Raw genomic sequence first — 17,022 nt, 5'->3', positions numbered from 1 at the left:
AGGGAAAACGGGTCCATGAGCTTATGGGGTTGCCATCAGCAGCAGAGTGAATGTGCCCTTTGGGGATTTCTCTGGAGACAAAATTAGGGACCTACTCCATGACACAATATTCTCTTAGATCGTTCTGAAATATCCTAGAAAAGGCTGTGGAACTTCACCTCTCCTTGCACACCCACTGTTTGAAGAGGGGCATTTTTGTCCCTCCTCAAAGCCATTGCTCTTGCACACCAGAAACATGAACATCCACCAGCAGGAATGATGCATGGTCCTGCTGCTGCTGCTGCTTCAGAGCACTGGGCAGTGCAGACCTGGGTATTACCAATATGAGCACTTAATTAGCATTTCATGCTCCTTCGAGCTGTCCAGATCTCAGGGCTTTTTGTTTCAAAGCAGCCACTGCACCATCTCTAGGGAAGAACAGGAAATGGGAACCAGCGACTGCCAGCCTTGCAGGGGTGTAGGGGAGAACCTGAAGTGTCTGCATCCAAAGATGAATGGGAAGAGTGTAATTGCCAAAGCAAACGCTTCATTAGCATAGCAGGACCAGTTCTTGACTACATGCTTGCATGAAGATCATTTGGGATCTCCTTTTTCTATCTCATGCAGAAAAGGAGCTCTTAATAATACCACGCTACTTAAACCAGATTGGGATGTGGCTCTGTAGTGGTTCACAATGATGCAGACTGCCTGCTTTGTCACTGCCAGCCCTGGTGAGCCTGCGAGGGACCGTAGTGAATCCCATGCCTGTTTTGCCTCCAAGAAAAGCTTGGTTTTCCTTATTAGTGTGGAGTAAATACAAGAGTAATAAAATGGACAATTAAACTGGCTACTTTGGAGGATATGTGCATGCTTTTGCATGTCAGTCCTGTACCTCATGCTCCCAAGGCTTGTTACTCCTCATGATATATTTTAACAAAATATCTCAGCTCTCTTGTTACATTTGAATAAAATTGCATCAGATCATCAAGAATTCTGCTGTCAGGAACAAGACAAGAGCCTTGCGACACTCACTTGCAGCTGTCCTGGATTTCTGCAGCCCTTTGTGAAAAGCTGCTGCAGACAGAGTGTTTGGAGTTGGTTTGGGCCTTTCTGGGAGATCTGTGGAGCAGTGTGCAGGGCTCTCCTGGCAGAAAACTGTTTGTCCAAGCCCAGGGACATGGTGCCGGCAGAAGCGGAGCGGCCCCGCTCCCAGCCCGAGAGTCTGTGAGCTGAGCCACGCCGGGGAGAAAAGACAGCGAGGGGCTCCAGCCCAGCTGCTTCCCCTGCCCTGACCGTTCCATGGAGCTCTGCCATGGGAGAAAGTCGACGCCGCACGAGCCACCGAGCTTCCATCAGCTGCTGGAACTGCTCCGTGACAGCTCCTGTTCTTCCCGAGAGAGAACCCGGCGCCTTCTTGGAACACGTGTCATGGGGGGATTCTGCTGGGGTTTTTCCACTTTCATCTATTAGTAACAATTTCCTATTGCTGGAAAGGGATTGCGGGAACACTTTAGAGGAGATGACTTATTGCACAATATCCTGTTTTAAGTTGTCTCAAACTGTGTGAGACAGATGGCTTCACACAGGAGCATCCCCAAGGCTGCTGAGGGGAAGGCACAGAGGAAGACAAACCCAGTATTTCTGAGGGAAACTCCTTGACACCAAACCAACCTGAGTTGTCAAACAGCAGACCTGACGTTTCGAGTCATGGCCCAAAGGGGAAACCTTTCAGTGTGTTTGGTCCAGGCTGGGTTGTGCTCGAGGCAAAGGTGTGTCAGTGTGTTGGATAATACTCTTTTCTTGACCTAGAGATGGGGACACTGAGAGGTGTTTTAAAAACTTTTATTCCATTTTCAGTCTCATGAGAAGGGTGAGACAATACAGATGTTATAATTCAATCAGAAGCTGACTATTTCCTAATTACAGTACATTATAAGTGTTTCTTGGTCTATCAGTCTTTTGCCATGCCATGTTGTAGATGCCTTAAAGCCAATTATTTAAAACTACCCCTTGTGGGTCCCTCTACAATGCATCTTTCCTAGCTCTATTTTTCCAAAGTCTTATTTGCAAGGCCATCTTTTGAAACTTTTTTCCAGCTCCATTCCTCTCTCAACAATATCTGTCCTAGTCCATGGCATTTTTAAGTTAGCATTTCTTGTCTCAAGGTTTATAAACAGATTCATACTGTGTGGGCCTTCTATTAGGCCCTGAAAACTTTCTACAAACCCATTTCCCACATCAGTGCACTTGGCTCCTTCTCTGCTCATTGTGCCTGGCAAGCACAGGAGCCCAGAGCTCCTGCAGAACCCATCACAGCACTCAGTGGGAGCAAACTTGTGTCCAGTCCTCACCTGGAGCTGTGGTGCCCAGCATTCCACCTCACTGGAATGAGGAACTGTTCCTGCTCTTTCAGAAGGAGCTAAGGAGGTTTGGCCTTCAGATCAGCTCCTTCCCAGCTCTTGATTTGCTGCCCTGGGGGAGCTGCTGCTTGTGGCAGCACTTGTTTCACAGCTGACAGCCCTGCTCTGCTGGCCTGCAGCCATTGCAGGAGCTTTTGCTGGTGACATTGAACGTTTCAGACCTTCTTAAGGAAAACTCATGGCAGAACTTGTCAAAAGAGCATTGCCTGGATGATGTTTTTAACATTAGATCTTTCCTCCACCCAGTGCTCATGTCCATGGGCCTGTGACCCCGAGTGGGTGCTGCCTCCTGAAATCCCAAACGGGGCAGGATGTCTCCCAGCTCCAACCTGCCTGCTCCAGGGGCAGTGTGCTCCGCTGGTGACGGGCACTGGCAGGGGCTGTCCCTGCAGGTCTGTGCAGCAGCAGGGCACCCCCCAGCTTGCCATCCCCACCTGGGGCAGGGGAACGGCTCTGGACAACCCGGGGACATTCTGCTGAGGAGGTGTCCCTGCAGGGGATGGGGTCCCAAGAGCTGGGTGATGTTGTCCTTCTCCCCTGTTTATACACAACTGCAATGGGGTCCACGATGGGGAGGGGATTCCTGACCAATGGGGGGTCCTGGTGTGGTTACACCCATCAACATGGGGGGAAGGGGGGAGACGAGTGCAAAGGAGGGCACAGAAAAGGGAGGAGGAGAGGTGGGGAGGTGGCCACTTTGGGGTGTAAGGGCAGGAAAACTTGGAAATGGAGGCAACAAAATGGTGGGGCTGGATACGTTGCTGGCACTGTTTGTGGGGAATCAACAGGAGGGGGAAGTGGGTAAAGGGGCACAGGAGGGAGGATGAGGGGAAGGTCCAGGGCAGCAGACGCTTTGCTGTCCAGGCAAAGGGAGAGAGGGGATCGGGAGGCGTCAGGGGATCAATAGCAACCCTGGGCCAAGTGACAACGACTGCCAGCCCATTGCCCCTCAGGTGAGGAAGGGTTTTGGGTACATGGGGACAGGAAGAAGGGGAAGTGGTTTTGAACTGGGGACCAAAAAGTTTACCTGAATTTTCCCCCGATTGTTTAACTGAATCATAAATAGAATGAAAATAAGGATAAATGGAAAAGAGGATAAAACTTCCCCACTTTAAAATTGCCCTCCATTTGTAAACCAAATAACTTGATCCCAACCACATCCAAAACTCAAGCAATAAAACCGATTCCCTTGTAACATTCACAAAGTATTTGGAAAGAAAATGAACAAAAGCTTTCCAATTTCCCTTAGAAAAACAAATTCTCCAATCAACAAGGGCACCCACAACCTTGGAATAGATGTGTCTTTGAGGAGGACTCAGCTTAGAGTGACTAAGGTTGTTGCCCATCCTCAGACTTTGTTCTCACACCCAGCAGAAAAAGGAAAATGAAAAAACAGAAGACCCTCATATATATATATATATATATATATATATATATATATATATAACTTACAGTTGCTCTTTGGGCCATTGCCCATCGGATCAATGAAAATCTGCTGGGCAGGTGCTCAGCCCCTCAAGTGGCCTCCGCTACTCCGGGAGCTCTTTGGCCTCTTCAGTCTTCGGAGGGTCCCGGTCGCCCTTCGGACAGCCCCCACTAAAACGTGAGGGCTTCTCCTGGGGAAAGCGGCTGCGCCAACAGCGACTTTTGTCCTGCAGTGGGAGGCTGCAGGAGACACTTCTTCAGGGATCTCTTTGCAGAGGCCGCACACTGGGCGCCACAGGTTGTGGCAGGTGGTGCTCAGAGCGCTGCAACCTTCCCAAAGAAACTTCTTGAAGAAGACACCTCGGGGCACAGGCAATGTCTGTGCTCATGCCGAGGGATTTCAGCTCTTCTGTGATCCCGGCAACGCAGGAGGAGAGACGGGGTCTTCATGTGGGGTTCCAAGGAGAACCTTTCCTGAGCTTCATCCTCAAAAGGGTCCAGGGACAAAAAGCCACTCAGGCAGGGAAAGCAGGGGTTTATATTGGGGTCTTGAAGGGCAGGACAGAACACTAGAGTGAATGGGATCAGGGCACAGGCAGAGCAAAGGGGAAGGACCAATGGGTTGCAAGGGATCAACATAAAGCAACAAAGGATTTTGGGGGTGATCTTTTTGCTCTCCCTAACCAGAGGTTATGGCTTAGGGGTTGGTCCTCCAGGCGAGTACAGCAGGCTTTTCCTTGGCCAGTTCTCCAGCCTCCACACAAAGTACCTTAAAAATCTTGAGTATCTCAAAGTATTAATGAGCCCCACTGAGTGTCAGTACAAAGCCCTCAAGGGACTCCTTAAAGCAGATAATTGTGGCCATGATTGCACAAACCTCTCAGAGACTCCAAGGCAAAAGCAAAACCCAAAGTCCTTTGAAAAACCTGCAGTCCCTGCAGGGAGCATTCAGTAGCCCCCAGGACCAATCCTGAGCAAGGCTCCCCTGGGACTCCTTCCAGCAGATCCTTGAGGCCACTGGGATGTGGGCTAGGGGGGGATGCTGAGGGCAGGACAAGGGGCTGGCAGTGCCCAGCCTGGCTGGGGCTGTGCCAGGAGGCCCCAGGGCCTCAGGACAAGGTGTCTCTTCCCAGCCCTCTGTGGCACAGACCCTGCTGTGCCCCAGGGCTCCAAGACTTGGCTTCTCTTTGTCCCCACCTGCCATCACTGCCTCCAGTTCTCTGCTCTGCCTGGGGCCTGGGGACACTTGCTCAGTCCTGTCCCTCAGTGGGACCCATTAAAAGTCAAAGAAACTTTGGAGTTGGATTCTGACTCGGAGTTCTGGAGAGGTTTCTTCAGCTCCCTCTCAGGGACTGATGTTCAGGGCCTCAGCACAAAGCCCCAGGGGCTCATTCAAGTCCTGGTGCTGTGTCTGTGCTGCTGAGCTGGGCCGGGCTCCTGGCCCAGAGGCAGCTCCTGGCAAGGGCAGCAGAGCTGCAGAGAGACAGCTCTGGCCAGGAGCAGCTCCTGTGCACAGCCCAGCAGGGCTGGGGCACTGCCTGCAGCCAGCCCGGGCACAGCACAGAGGCACAGAGAGCTTCAAGCACTCAGGGCTGGGAAGGGGCTGAGAAGTGCCTGGGGCACAATCACTGCCAGCCCTTGGCACAGCAACCTCTGGCTGCAGGACAATGCAGCTGCAGCTCCTGCAGTGATCTCCTAAAGCTGCAACATCCCAATGCCTGCAGACTCTGTGAGTACCACTCTGAGTGTTTCTGGTGCAGGGGAGGTGAAATGCTCATGAAGCTCTGATGTACTGAAGGGTTCTGATCAGTCACAGAATATTTCCAAGACAAGGATTTTGATAAAAATGAGGAAATTTCCTAAGACTTTATATTCAGTTTCCTACTATTGGAGAATGGCAGGGAGGAGGGATAACTATTAAAGGATGATTATGGATTTTGACAAGTGCCTGAGACACCTGAACTGTTACTTTTAGTGATCAATAGGTTCACAGGAGATCTCTAATGTGCTTTCAGCCACTCCTCTGCCCATGGCCAGGACCGGCATCACCTTTGCTGGACCCATGAGATTCAGTCTGAGCTGTCCTTTCTCCAAGCTGCAAATAGAACCTGCCCCCAGCCCATGCCCTGCAAACAGGCTGTAGGGGCACAGGGAGTGCACAGAGATTTGGGGTCTGTGAGTGCTGGTGTGGAGAGATCGGGCACAGGGAAACAGTTGCAGGAGGAAAATCTCCAGAAAGCAGAGACAAGATCCGGGAAGGAGAGAAAATAAACACACTTGGATGCTCTGCAGCTCCGGGCCCAATTCCCTCTGCAGAGCACAGGGCTGGGAGCAGCTGCCCGGCCCTGGGGGCTCTGGAGGGGGCACAGCTGGCTCAGGGTGACGCTGTCCCCAGGGCCCGGCTCTGGGCAATGCTGTCAGGGCAGCCAGGGAAGGAGCTGCATCTCCCACAATCCAATGCCATCAGAAGGACACTTGGGAGTCTCCCTGAGATTTCAGTCCAAGCTGGGAGCTCCAATCCAGGGTGCAAACCTGTCCTAGAGCATCTCTGAGTCATGAGATTGATGGGGAAAGGCAGAGGTGTTCTGACTCTGAAAATGCTGCTGGGTTGGTGAAATGAGCAATGCGAGTCCTTGGCTACAAATGTGCAGCTGGGCTGGGGTGGATCCATCTGCTCTCAGCAGTACCTGGTGACATTTTAGGGGAAGCATGGGAAGGTGATCACCCTCCACCTGAGACAGGTTAAAGCCCAGAGAAACTCTGAACAGGTCACAATGACAGACCATCTCTCCTCAGTCTCCACTCATCACTCTGCCTCACAGAACTTGCTCTGTTCTCCCTGAGTGCAGCAGAAATGCTGAGGGCTTCTGATATCCAAAAACACCAGAAGAGGTGTGGGGAAGCTTATAAGAAAAACCCCAGAACTCTTGAACACAAAAGGATGTCTCTGTGTGTGTTTTGGGGAGAGTGTATGGGAAATGGCTTTGAGTTTGGTTACAGGGATCTCCTCTAACTCTTCACTGTCCTTTCTCCATGAACAGGTCCCCATGGCCAGCCCCAGCAAATGTCCAACAGCAGCTCCATCAGGCACTTCCTGCTGCTGGCATTGGCAGACACGCGGCAGCTGCAGCTCCTGCACTTCTGCCTCTTGCTGGGCATCTCCCTGGCTGCCCTCCTGGCCAACGGCCTCATCATCAGCGCCGTAGCCTGCGGCCACCACCTGCACACGCCCATGTTCTTCTTCCTGCTCAGCCTGGCCCTCAGCGACCTGGGCTCCATCTGCACCACTGTCCCCAAAGCCATGCACAATTCCCTCCGGGACACCAGCACCATCTCCTACTCAGCATGTGCTGCTCAGCTCTTTTTCTTTCTGTTCTTTATCACAGCAGGGTATTCACTGCTGACCATCATGTGCTACGACCCCTACGTGTCCATCTGCAAACCCCTGCACTACGGGACCCTCCTGGGCAGCAGAGCTTGTGCCCACATGGCAGCAGCTGCCTGGGCCAGTGCCTTTCTCCATGCTCTCATGCACACAGCCAATACATTTTCCCGGCCCCTGTGCCATGGCAATGCCCTGGGCCAGTTCTTCTGTGAGGTGCCCCAGATCCTCAGGCTCTCCTGCTCACACTCCAACACTCTCAGGGAAGTTGGACTCATCACAGTTAGTGCCTCTTTGGTATTTAGTTGTTTTGTGTTCATTGTTTTCTCCTATGTGCAGATCTTCCGGGCTGTGCTGAGGATCCCCTCTCAGCAGGGACAGCACAAAGCCTTTTCCACCTGCCTCCCTCACCTGGCCGTGCTCTCCCTGTTTTTCAGCACTGGCATATTTGCTCAGTTGAAGTCCCCCTCCATGTCCTCCCCATCCCTGGATCTGGCCCTGTCAGTTCTGTACTCAGTGGCGCCTCCAGCCCTGAACCCCCTCATCTACAGCCTGAGGAACCAGGAGCTCAAGGCTGCAGTGTGGAGACTGATGACTGGAGGCTTTCAGGAACATTCATCTGCTTGCCAATTTCAGCAAATCACTTGTAATAAAAGTCATCTTTAATACTTCTTGTTGGTTTCAGTTTGGCAGTTCTTTTTCTTTGTTTTAGTTTTTTTTCATATTGTCCACAAGAAATGTCATTGTTTGTGCCGTTTCTCATTTTGTTTCTCTCCATCTTCCCTGTGGCCACAGACTGTGTCAATGAGCTCTTGCTGCCTTTAAAGGAACTAAAGCATCTCCCAGCAGAGTTTTCTGCAGAGATGCCCTTTTGTTGCCTTCTCGGGAGCTGCAGCAGCAATGTCTGTGTGCAGAGCGGGGGCAGATCAGGGCTGGCCCAGCAGCTGTGCCCAGCAGCAGCAGCAGCAGCACTTGGTGTTGCCAGTGCTGCTGCCGTGGCCCTGCCCCGCTGCCCTGGTGGCCCTGGTGTTGCTGCAGGGCCTGAGTGCTCTCGGGGCCGGGCACAGCCCTGGGGGTGGCAGTGCCGGGGCTGCAGCAGGGACAGGCCATGGGCACTGCTGGGGCAGTGCTGACGCCTCAGCCCAGGCCCTGGGGGCTCCAGGCTCCTTGCCCAGGCTCTCTCCAGAACACGGCCAGGCCAATGCTCAGCACAGAAACCCCCGTGAGCAGCCCCAGGCTGGCCGTGGGCAGGCTGGGGGCAAACAGCATGGCTGGGGCTCTGCAAGGGCCCTGGGGCAGACGGGAAGGAGCAGCAGAGCAGGGGCTGATCCATGCCCAGTGCGCTGCACAGCCCAGGGCAGCGTCCCAGAGCGTCCTCATGCAGCTGCCAACAACATCCCCCCTCTGCAGCCCTGGCCTCTCCCCCAGCTCACACCCGTGCCCCATCCTTGCAGGCACAGACACGGCAGCACTGGCTCAGCAGCCCCTGTTTGCATTGCCCACAGCAGGGGCAGCACCCCCATGCTGTTGCTGTGGGGACATGAACCTGAGGGAGCACAAATGCCATCAGCACCTGGGGCCAGCAAGGGCTGGGGGACACCAGGGAAACCACTCAGCTTTGTCCTGGCCTCTGCAGTCAGCCAGAAAGTTTGTTCCCATCAGCTGGGAGTTTCCTGTGCCACTGCAGACGCTCTTGCTCAGAGCCAGGGCTGCCTGGCAGCCACCCCCAAACTGCCCTGAGCATTTCCTTTGCTTCACCTTTGCTTTCTTTCCTCTTCCTGATACAAATGTCTTCCCATAGCCCACCCCTGTTCCCTCCCCTGCAAACAGCCCATCCCTGGTTGCCCTTTCCTCTCTGGCCCCACTGCCCATTGCAGTTCCTGACTTGGCCCCATGGGAACGTCCCTTGGGCAGCAGGATCATCCTACAAGTGCTGCAGGAATTGTCTGCAGGCTCCTGCAGTGCCTTCTGCTGCTCCCTTGCCAGAGGCAGCCCAGGCCAGGGGGGCACATCTGGGCTGCTGTGTCTGCCTCTGGGGCTCCCTGTTCTGGGCAGTGAGGAGGAGCTGCACAGGCTCTGCACGACTGACAGGATGGGCTCTGGGGCTGCCAGGAGAAGCTGAGGGACCTGGGCTGCTGGAGCTCCTCAAGAGGAGGCCCAGGGCTCATCCTGCAGCTGCTCCAAGGGTTCTTTCAGAGAATCCCAGAATCAGCAAGGCTGGAACAGGCCATGGAGATCATCAAGTCCAACCTGTGCCCTGACACGGCCTTGTCTCCCCTGGGCTTCCTCTTCTCCAGGATAAACAAGCCCAGCTCCCTCAGCTGCTCCTCAAAGCTCTTGTGTTCCAGACCCCTCCCCAGCCTTGTTGCCCTTCTCTGGACACGCTCCAGCCCCTCCATGTCCTTCCTAAATTGGGGGCCCAGAACTGCAAACAGCACTCGAGGTGCTGCCCAAGCAGTGCTGAGCACAGGGGAACAATCCCTGCCCTGCTCCTGCTGCCCACACCATTCCTGAGCCAGGCCAGGAGCCATTGGCCTTCTTGGCCACCTGGGCACACGGCTGGCTCATGTCCAGCCTGCTGTCCATCTGTCCCTGCAGGTCCCTTTCTGCCTGGCTGCTCTCCAGCCCCTCTGTCTCCAGCCTGTAGAGCTGCAGGGGTTGTTGTGGCCAAAGTGCAGGACCCGGCACTTGGACTTGTTCAACCTCACCTTGTTGGATTTGGGCCCTGGATCCAGCCTGTCCAGGGCCCTGTGCAGAGCCCTCCTACCCTCCAGCAGATCCACACTCACACCCAGCTTGCTGTCATCTGCAAATTTGGTGATTTTTTATTCTTTTTTACACATGTGATAATAATTTCCCGAAAATCATTAACATATTTCCTCTCCCCTTAACCCATGTGTTCTTCTGTCCTGGGAGTCTCTCTGCTGGTCCCTGGTGCTCGTGGAGCCCAATGTTCCTGTGGGCCTGGCTGAGCTGGCAGGACACTGAGGCTGCTGAACTTCCAGTTCCCCTTCTCACACAGTGGGCATTGTGTGGTCTCCACAGGCCTGGGGTTGTGGAGAACAAGCTCCAGGTGTCAGCTCAGCTGGTGGAGACAATTTATCATCTGGTAACATGAGGTCACAGAGTGGGCTGTGACATCACAGAGTGGATCATGTGAGGTCATCCAACAGCTGTGGCATCATAGACTGCATCTGTGACATCACAGAGCCAGCTGTGATATCACAGGGCAGAGGTCTGACATCACAGGGCAGACTATGACATCACAGACTCTGGTGTGTCATCACAGAGGAGGCTGTGACATCCCAGAGGGGCTGTGTGACATTACAGAATGGTCTGTGACATCACAGAGGAGGCTGTGACATCCCAGAGGGGCTGTGTGACATCCCAGCAGGGCTGTGTCAGGTCACTGGGTTGCTCACTCTGCCCCAGCTCCCCCTCACCGTTTCTCCCAACAAGTCCAATGCTGTCCATGCCCAGCAGGGTCCCTGTCCCCCGGGATCCCCCCGGCCCACCTGGAGCCACAGCCTCCACCAAAGGATGTTCCACAGGATCCACCCCAGAGCCTGACAGGGGACAAGGGGCCAGGGCTGTGTGACCAGGACATCAAGGATGGGGATTATCCAGGTCACTGTGGCCTGGGTTGGGTTGCCCAGGGCAGGAAAGATGTCTGGCAGCTGGAGCAGGGCCTGGGAAGGGCCTCCAAGGTGGGGCTGGAGCCCTTGGGCTGTGAGCAGAGGCTGAGGGAGCTGGGCTTGTCCAGCCTGGAGCAGGGAAGGCTGAGGGGCTCCTCATCCCAGCCTGGCAGTGCCAGCGAGGAGGGGATGGAGAACACAGAGCCAGGCTCTTCACAGGGGGGCTGGTGGGAGACAAAAGCCAATGGGTGGGAGGGGAAAGAGGGGAGATCAGCCAGGGCATGAGGAGATGAAATGAGTCAGGCTGCTTTCAGCATTTCCTGAACACCAAGAGCAGCCTGACCTCCCTTCTCCATCCACCACTGGCAGCTTTGCAAATCAGGAATTGTTTGAGCTGTTGTGCCCCCACACCAGGATGAGCATCCTGATACAAGAACTTAATTGTGTTTATATCTATTACCACATTTGTCTAAAATTAATTTTAGTATGGAAATCACCTGTGGAGGGTGCACTCATCAGACGCTACTGGGACATTTCACAGAGCTCAGGGAGGGGCGAGATTGTTACTAAATTGTGTCCTGTTCAACTATGGTCTGCTGGCCTTGAAGAGAAACTTTCTGTGCCTCTGAGTCCCACCAGTTCCTGGTCCCTCCAAGGACACAAACCTGATGAGTTGTGGTTCCCACTCCAATGGTGGCACTTGGACCTTGCTCCATAGCCAGAGCAGAGCTCCCTTGTCCCAGAAAGTGCCTGGCAATGCAGGGATGAAGGAAACAGGACAGGCTGTGGGGATCAGGGGCAGGGCAGAGCCAGGGAAATGAATGACTTTTGCATTTTACAGAGCTGTGCCTTCCCTTGGCTTTGCTGGCTGACAATAAATGAACATCCCTCTGGTCTCTGGCAGCTCCTTCTCCAAGGAAAGCAGGGGGGAACTGGAGCCAAGGAGCTGAAACCTGCAGGTCCTGCCTGGGCTGGAGGGAGCTCAGATTTGCACAAGGCTGCTCTGAGTGCCAGGGCTTGGATGGGGAAATGGTGGGATGGGGGTAGGGACACAGTCTGATTGATTGTCAGACATAAAGGGTCTTGATTTTCATATCTATTCCAAATGCATGAGGAGGTACTTGGATTCAGTATCAACTGGAGATTGCACATATCAATGAATTAACAGGAAAACCTAAACAGAACCAAAAAATATTTCCTCACTGTCTTTGTAAATATAATATATTCACTTTGAATGCAGTTCTGAAATCTGTCCAATTAACCAGAAAAGATTTGGAAATGTAAATCAGATTATTCCCAGAGGCTCAGCTTGTTAAGGTGTGCTGAATGTTAATGAGCTCTGGGGCACTGAATTCCTGAACTGAAGAGCTGAAGGCTGAACAAGCCTCTGGAGAAGTAAAATTCAGCAGCAGCCTCCAAGTTTTTAGAGTGTGTGGAGGACAACTTTTTGTCACAGCTGGTGAGTGAGCCCAGCAGGGGAGGGACTATGCTGGACCTGTTGTTTGGGATTAGAGATGGGCTGGGGGGAGATGTGGTGGTTGGAGGCTGCTTGGGGCACAGTGAGCATGAAATTATAGAGTTCCCAACATTTGTGAAATCAGGAGGAACATCTATAAGACTCTTACATTGGACTTCTGGAGGGCAGACTTTGGCCTGATTAGGAGACTTATTCCGAGAGTTCCTTGGGAAGCAGCCCTTAAAAACAAAGGAGTTTGGGAAGCATGGGTGTGCTTCAAAACAGAGATCTTGTGGGAACAGGAACAGACTGTCCCTGTGTGCTGAAAGAAGAGTTGATGAGGCAAACGTCCAGCCTGGATGGGCAAGGAGGTTTTGATGGAACATAGGAATAAAAAGAGGATGTATCATCTTTGGAAGGAGGGTCAGGTCTCTCAGCAAGTATTTAAGGGGGTTGCTAGGGCATGTAGGAAAGAAATTAGGGAGGCCAAAGGTCAATATGAACGTAACTTGGGACATTTTGTAAGGGATAATAAAAAAATGTTTTTACAAATATATTAATGGCAAAAGGAAGGGTAGGACCAACCCTTGTTCTTTATTAGATGTGGGAGGGGACTTAGTAACCGCAGATGAGGAGAAGGCAGAGGTGCTTAACACCTTCTTTGCCTCAGTCTTTAGTGGGAAGGCTTGCCTACAGGATACCTGTCCTCTTGGGTTGGTAGACAGTGTCAGAGAGCAGAATGATCTGCCCGGGCCAGGGGCTGCACTGCCAGCCCAGAGCCACATGGGGATCGCCCGGTACCGGCAGGGCAGCAGGGAAACCGGCACTGGGGCAGCAGAAATGGGCAATACGAGAGCTGGGGGTGCTCCAGAAGCCTGGACATGTTGGGAGCATGGACAGGGGGGACCCATGGATACCCCAGGAGCCTGAAACAGGGACCCCGGACAGTGCTGACCCCTGGGACGCCTGTGATGCCAAAGTGGGGAGCCCAGAGAAGGGGAACCTGCGGGATTGCCAGGAGCCCCAGCAGCCCAGAGAGAGGAACACCAATACAAACTTGAACTGGAGCAACCCAGACAGGGGGGGCCTCCAGGAGCCCAAAGTGGAGAGACCAGAGAGGGGAAACTGAGGGCTGGGTGTTTTTGCTGCATCTTGGTCATTTGTGTATTTTGGGGGACTGAATCTTGGTGCTTTGGAGGTTTATATGGGTGGCAGATTCCCAGTGAATTCTAGGGATGGGCTTGGGCAGTAGGAACCCCCTAACCCAATGTGCTCATCCATTGTATTTTTCCCCAAACCAGGATTTCTCTTTCCCAAACCTTGGCTGGATGGAGAAGGAGGCTGTGAGGAAGAGGAAGATGTCCCAGGACACGCAGGCAGGTGAGGAGGAAGTCAGTGCCCCTTTCCCCCTCTTTCCTGCTCCATCTCCCAGCCCAGCATGGGCCCTGGCTGCAGGACAATCCTGCTGCCGATGCCATCCTGCAGCTAGGGACACATTGGGAGGATCTCCTTCCCTCTGGCATGGAGGCAAATCCCATCCTCTCCTTGTTCTTCCTCCCCCAGACCAGGAGCTGAGGATGGACACCAGGGAGGACAAATCCTCATGGTATAATCTCATGAAAGAGGCTGTTTTGAGTGACTCCACAGCACAGGAATGCAAGAGGGAGGAAAATCCCTGGAGATCCCACACAAGGAGGGGCTGCAAGCCCAGCCCAGGGTGCTCTGAGGAGGAAAGAGCCACCCTGTGCCAGGAAGGTGGACAGAGCTTCAGCCAGAGCTCGGAGCTGGTGGCCCATGAGCAGCTTGGAGTGTGGGAAGAGCTTCAGGCAGAGCAACAGCCTGATCTGCCACCAGATGATCCACACTGGGGAATGGCCTTAGGAGTGTGGCAAGCGTGGCAAGTGTGGAAAGGGCTTCAGCTGCAGCTCCACCCTCATCATCCACCAGTGCATCCACACTTGGCAGGGGCCCTACCAGTGTCCTGAGTGTCTGAAGAGGTTTCAGAGCAGCTCCCATCTCCTCCTGCACCAGCGGATTCACACTGAGGAGAGGCCCTTCCGCTGCCCTGACTGTGGGAAGGGATTCAAGCACAACTCCACCCTCGTCAGGCACCGGCGCATCCACACCGGGGAGAGGCCCTACAAGTGCTCTGAGTGTGGGAAGAGCTTCAGCCAGAGCTCTCACTTGAACAAACACCAACAGAGGCACCGGTAAGGGAAGCCCTGGAATGACTCGACTGAAGGAGGAGCTTCATGCACTGCTCCAGCTTCATCCCCTATTGGAGGACGCACGTTGGGGAGAGCTCTGGTGATCCATGTTCCCTGTGATCCATGCTGGGAAGACACCTGTCCCTTTTCCTGCCCCTGCCAGTGTCATGATGGGAGATGGAAGAACATGAGGGTCTGGCCATGGCTGTGTCATTACAGTCACTCCCACCTCAGGTCATTGCCAGGGGCAGGAAAGGGAGAGAAGAAAGGTGTCCTTTCCAGGGAATACGTGCCCGGGAAGAGCCAGTCGCTGGTGATGTAGTTTTCCCTGTAAATAGCTTTTCTTATCCCATCTGTTACCAATATTATTTCTGTTCCTTTTGTTCTTTATCTCGTTGCTGTTCCCAGGAAATTGTTCTTATCCCAGCCTGGGATCTTTGTCTTTTGTGCTTTCCATGTGAGGTTGGAGGGCAGCGAGCGCAGCGTGGTTTTAGCAGGAGCAGGAATTTGAGGAATCCCATTCCTGAACCCCAGCAGGTGGAAACCGAGCATCCCAGCTGGTGCCAGCCCTGGTGGCCATGGCAGCAGCCTTGGGAGCGGGTCCCTGGCTGGGGCTGTGGGAACCTCTTCCCTCTGGTGCCCAGGGACAGGAGTGGAGGGAGCGGCTGCAGCTGAGTCGGGGCAGGCTCAGGTTGGATGTCAGGAAAAGGTTTTTGCCCAGAGGCTGCTGGGGCCGTGGCCAGGCTCCCCAGGGAAGGGTCCCAGCTCCAGGGCTCTCTGAGCTGCAGCAGCGTTTGGCCAGCGCTGCCAGGCCCAGGCTGGCATTGTTGGGGTGTCCTGTGCAGGGCCAGCAGTTGGACTGGAGGATCCTGATGGGTCCCTCCCAGCTCAGCCAATTCTGTGCTTCTGGGATCCCATGAGCCTGGGGATGGGACGGCCAATGGTTGCCATGGCAACGGGCTCTGGCTGCAGGCCTGAGCTGGTTTCCATGGCAACCACCCCTGGCATGGGGACTCCATGGAGCTGCTGAGGGACTGACCATAGCAACAGGAAGCTGGTGATGGTTGCCATGGAAACTGACCATAGCAACAGGGAGATGGGATGGGTGCCATGTAAACTGACCATAGCAACAGAGGGTGGGCATGGTTCTGTGGTAACTGACCATAGCAACAGGGAGATGGGGATGGTTGCCATGGAAACTGACCACAGCAACAGGGGCCTGGGGATGTTTGCCATGGAAACTGACCATAGCAACAGAGGGTGGGCATGGTTGCCATGGAAACTGACCATAGCAACAGGGGGTGGGCATGGTTGCCATGGAAACTGACCATAACAACAGGGAGCTGGTGATGGTTGCCTTGGAAACCTACCATAGTAAGTGGGGGTGGGGATTGTTGCCATGGAAACGGACCATAGCAACAGGGGGTGGGCATGGTTGCCATGGAAACTGACCATAGCGACAGGGAGATGGGGATGGTTGCCATGGAAACTTACCGCAGCAACAGGGGCCTGGGGATTGTTGCCATGGAAACTGACCATAGCAACAGGGAGCTGGGGATGGTCGCCATGCAATGGTGATGGTTGCCCGTGGCACTGCTGCCATTCCCTGCTGCTGCTGGGGCACTCGGGGCTCTGGCTGAGCAGCAAAGGTGACCCTGAGCCAGGAGCTTTCCTTGCCTGCAGCAAAGCCTCGGCACGCAAAGCCCTTCCTGGGCCAGCAGGGATTGTGCCAGCGGAGCTGACCCGAAATTTCTTCTCCCAGGCAGCTTTAGGACACACAACATGGAAAAGCCAGAGCCCACTCTCAGCTCTGTGCAGTCCTCCAGCAGAATCTGGAGTGTGAAGCAGCCTGGGAACAGGGTTTAGTGTCAGGGGAGGGGAACTCAGAGCCCTTTCCTGCCCTGTGGGCTGAGGCTCTGCATTTCCAATGGCCCTGCAGCTGCCAAAGGGGCCTTTTTGGCTCAGCTGAGAACAGTTCTGCTGAGAACCTGTCCTAAACCTGCTTTTCCTACAAATGTGCCCAATCAATTCTCTTTTTTTGCAGCCCCAGGTCTTGTGTGAGTGCAAGTGTGACAACTGAAGGATGGAACAGCTCTACTGGGGGGGAGTTCTCTTTTTCTTGATTTGTTTTTTTGTTTATTTGGTTGGTTTGGCTTGATTTGGCTTTTTATCCTTTGTTCTGTTTTGGTTGGTTTGTTTGTGTTGTTGTTTTGGTTTGGTTGTTTGGTTAGGGTGCTGGGGTTTCTTTTGTTTTCATATGGTTTTGTTTGGTTTTTTGTTGGTTTTTCATTTTTTGTGGTTTTTTTAAATTATTTTTTGGTTTATATGGTTTTGGAGTTTTTTTTAATTATCTCTTCCTAGAAGCTCTGGGCAGAGCTCTGTGACTGTGTCTGACACTTGTCTGTGGCACTGTGCAGGTGGCCAGGGGGACCTTCCCCGAGCTGTGTGCAGAGGAATCCACATCAGCCCAGGCCGGGGTGGGCAGTGGCCGCTCAGTTCCATGGACTGGACGTGGCTC

At 53.7% G+C, this 17,022-nt stretch overlaps 1 protein-coding gene across 1 annotated transcript in view; it reads right to left on the bottom strand.

The window, feature by feature from the left end:
- Nucleotides 1-17,022, bottom strand: part of LOC139605362 (zinc finger protein 551-like) — a 484,882-nt gene that overhangs the window by 118,580 nt on the left and 349,280 nt on the right. The gene's annotated exons all lie outside the window — the stretch shown is intronic.

This window comes from Agelaius tricolor, unplaced genomic scaffold (assembly GCF_023055355.1).
Source record: "Agelaius tricolor isolate 1412-34295 unplaced genomic scaffold, bAgeTri1.0.p SCAF_65, whole genome shotgun sequence".
Lineage (NCBI taxonomy): Eukaryota > Metazoa > Chordata > Aves > Passeriformes > Icteridae > Agelaius > Agelaius tricolor.
The sequence above is the reverse complement of the archived record's forward strand: the minus strand, read 5'-3'. Positions and strand labels throughout refer to the sequence as shown.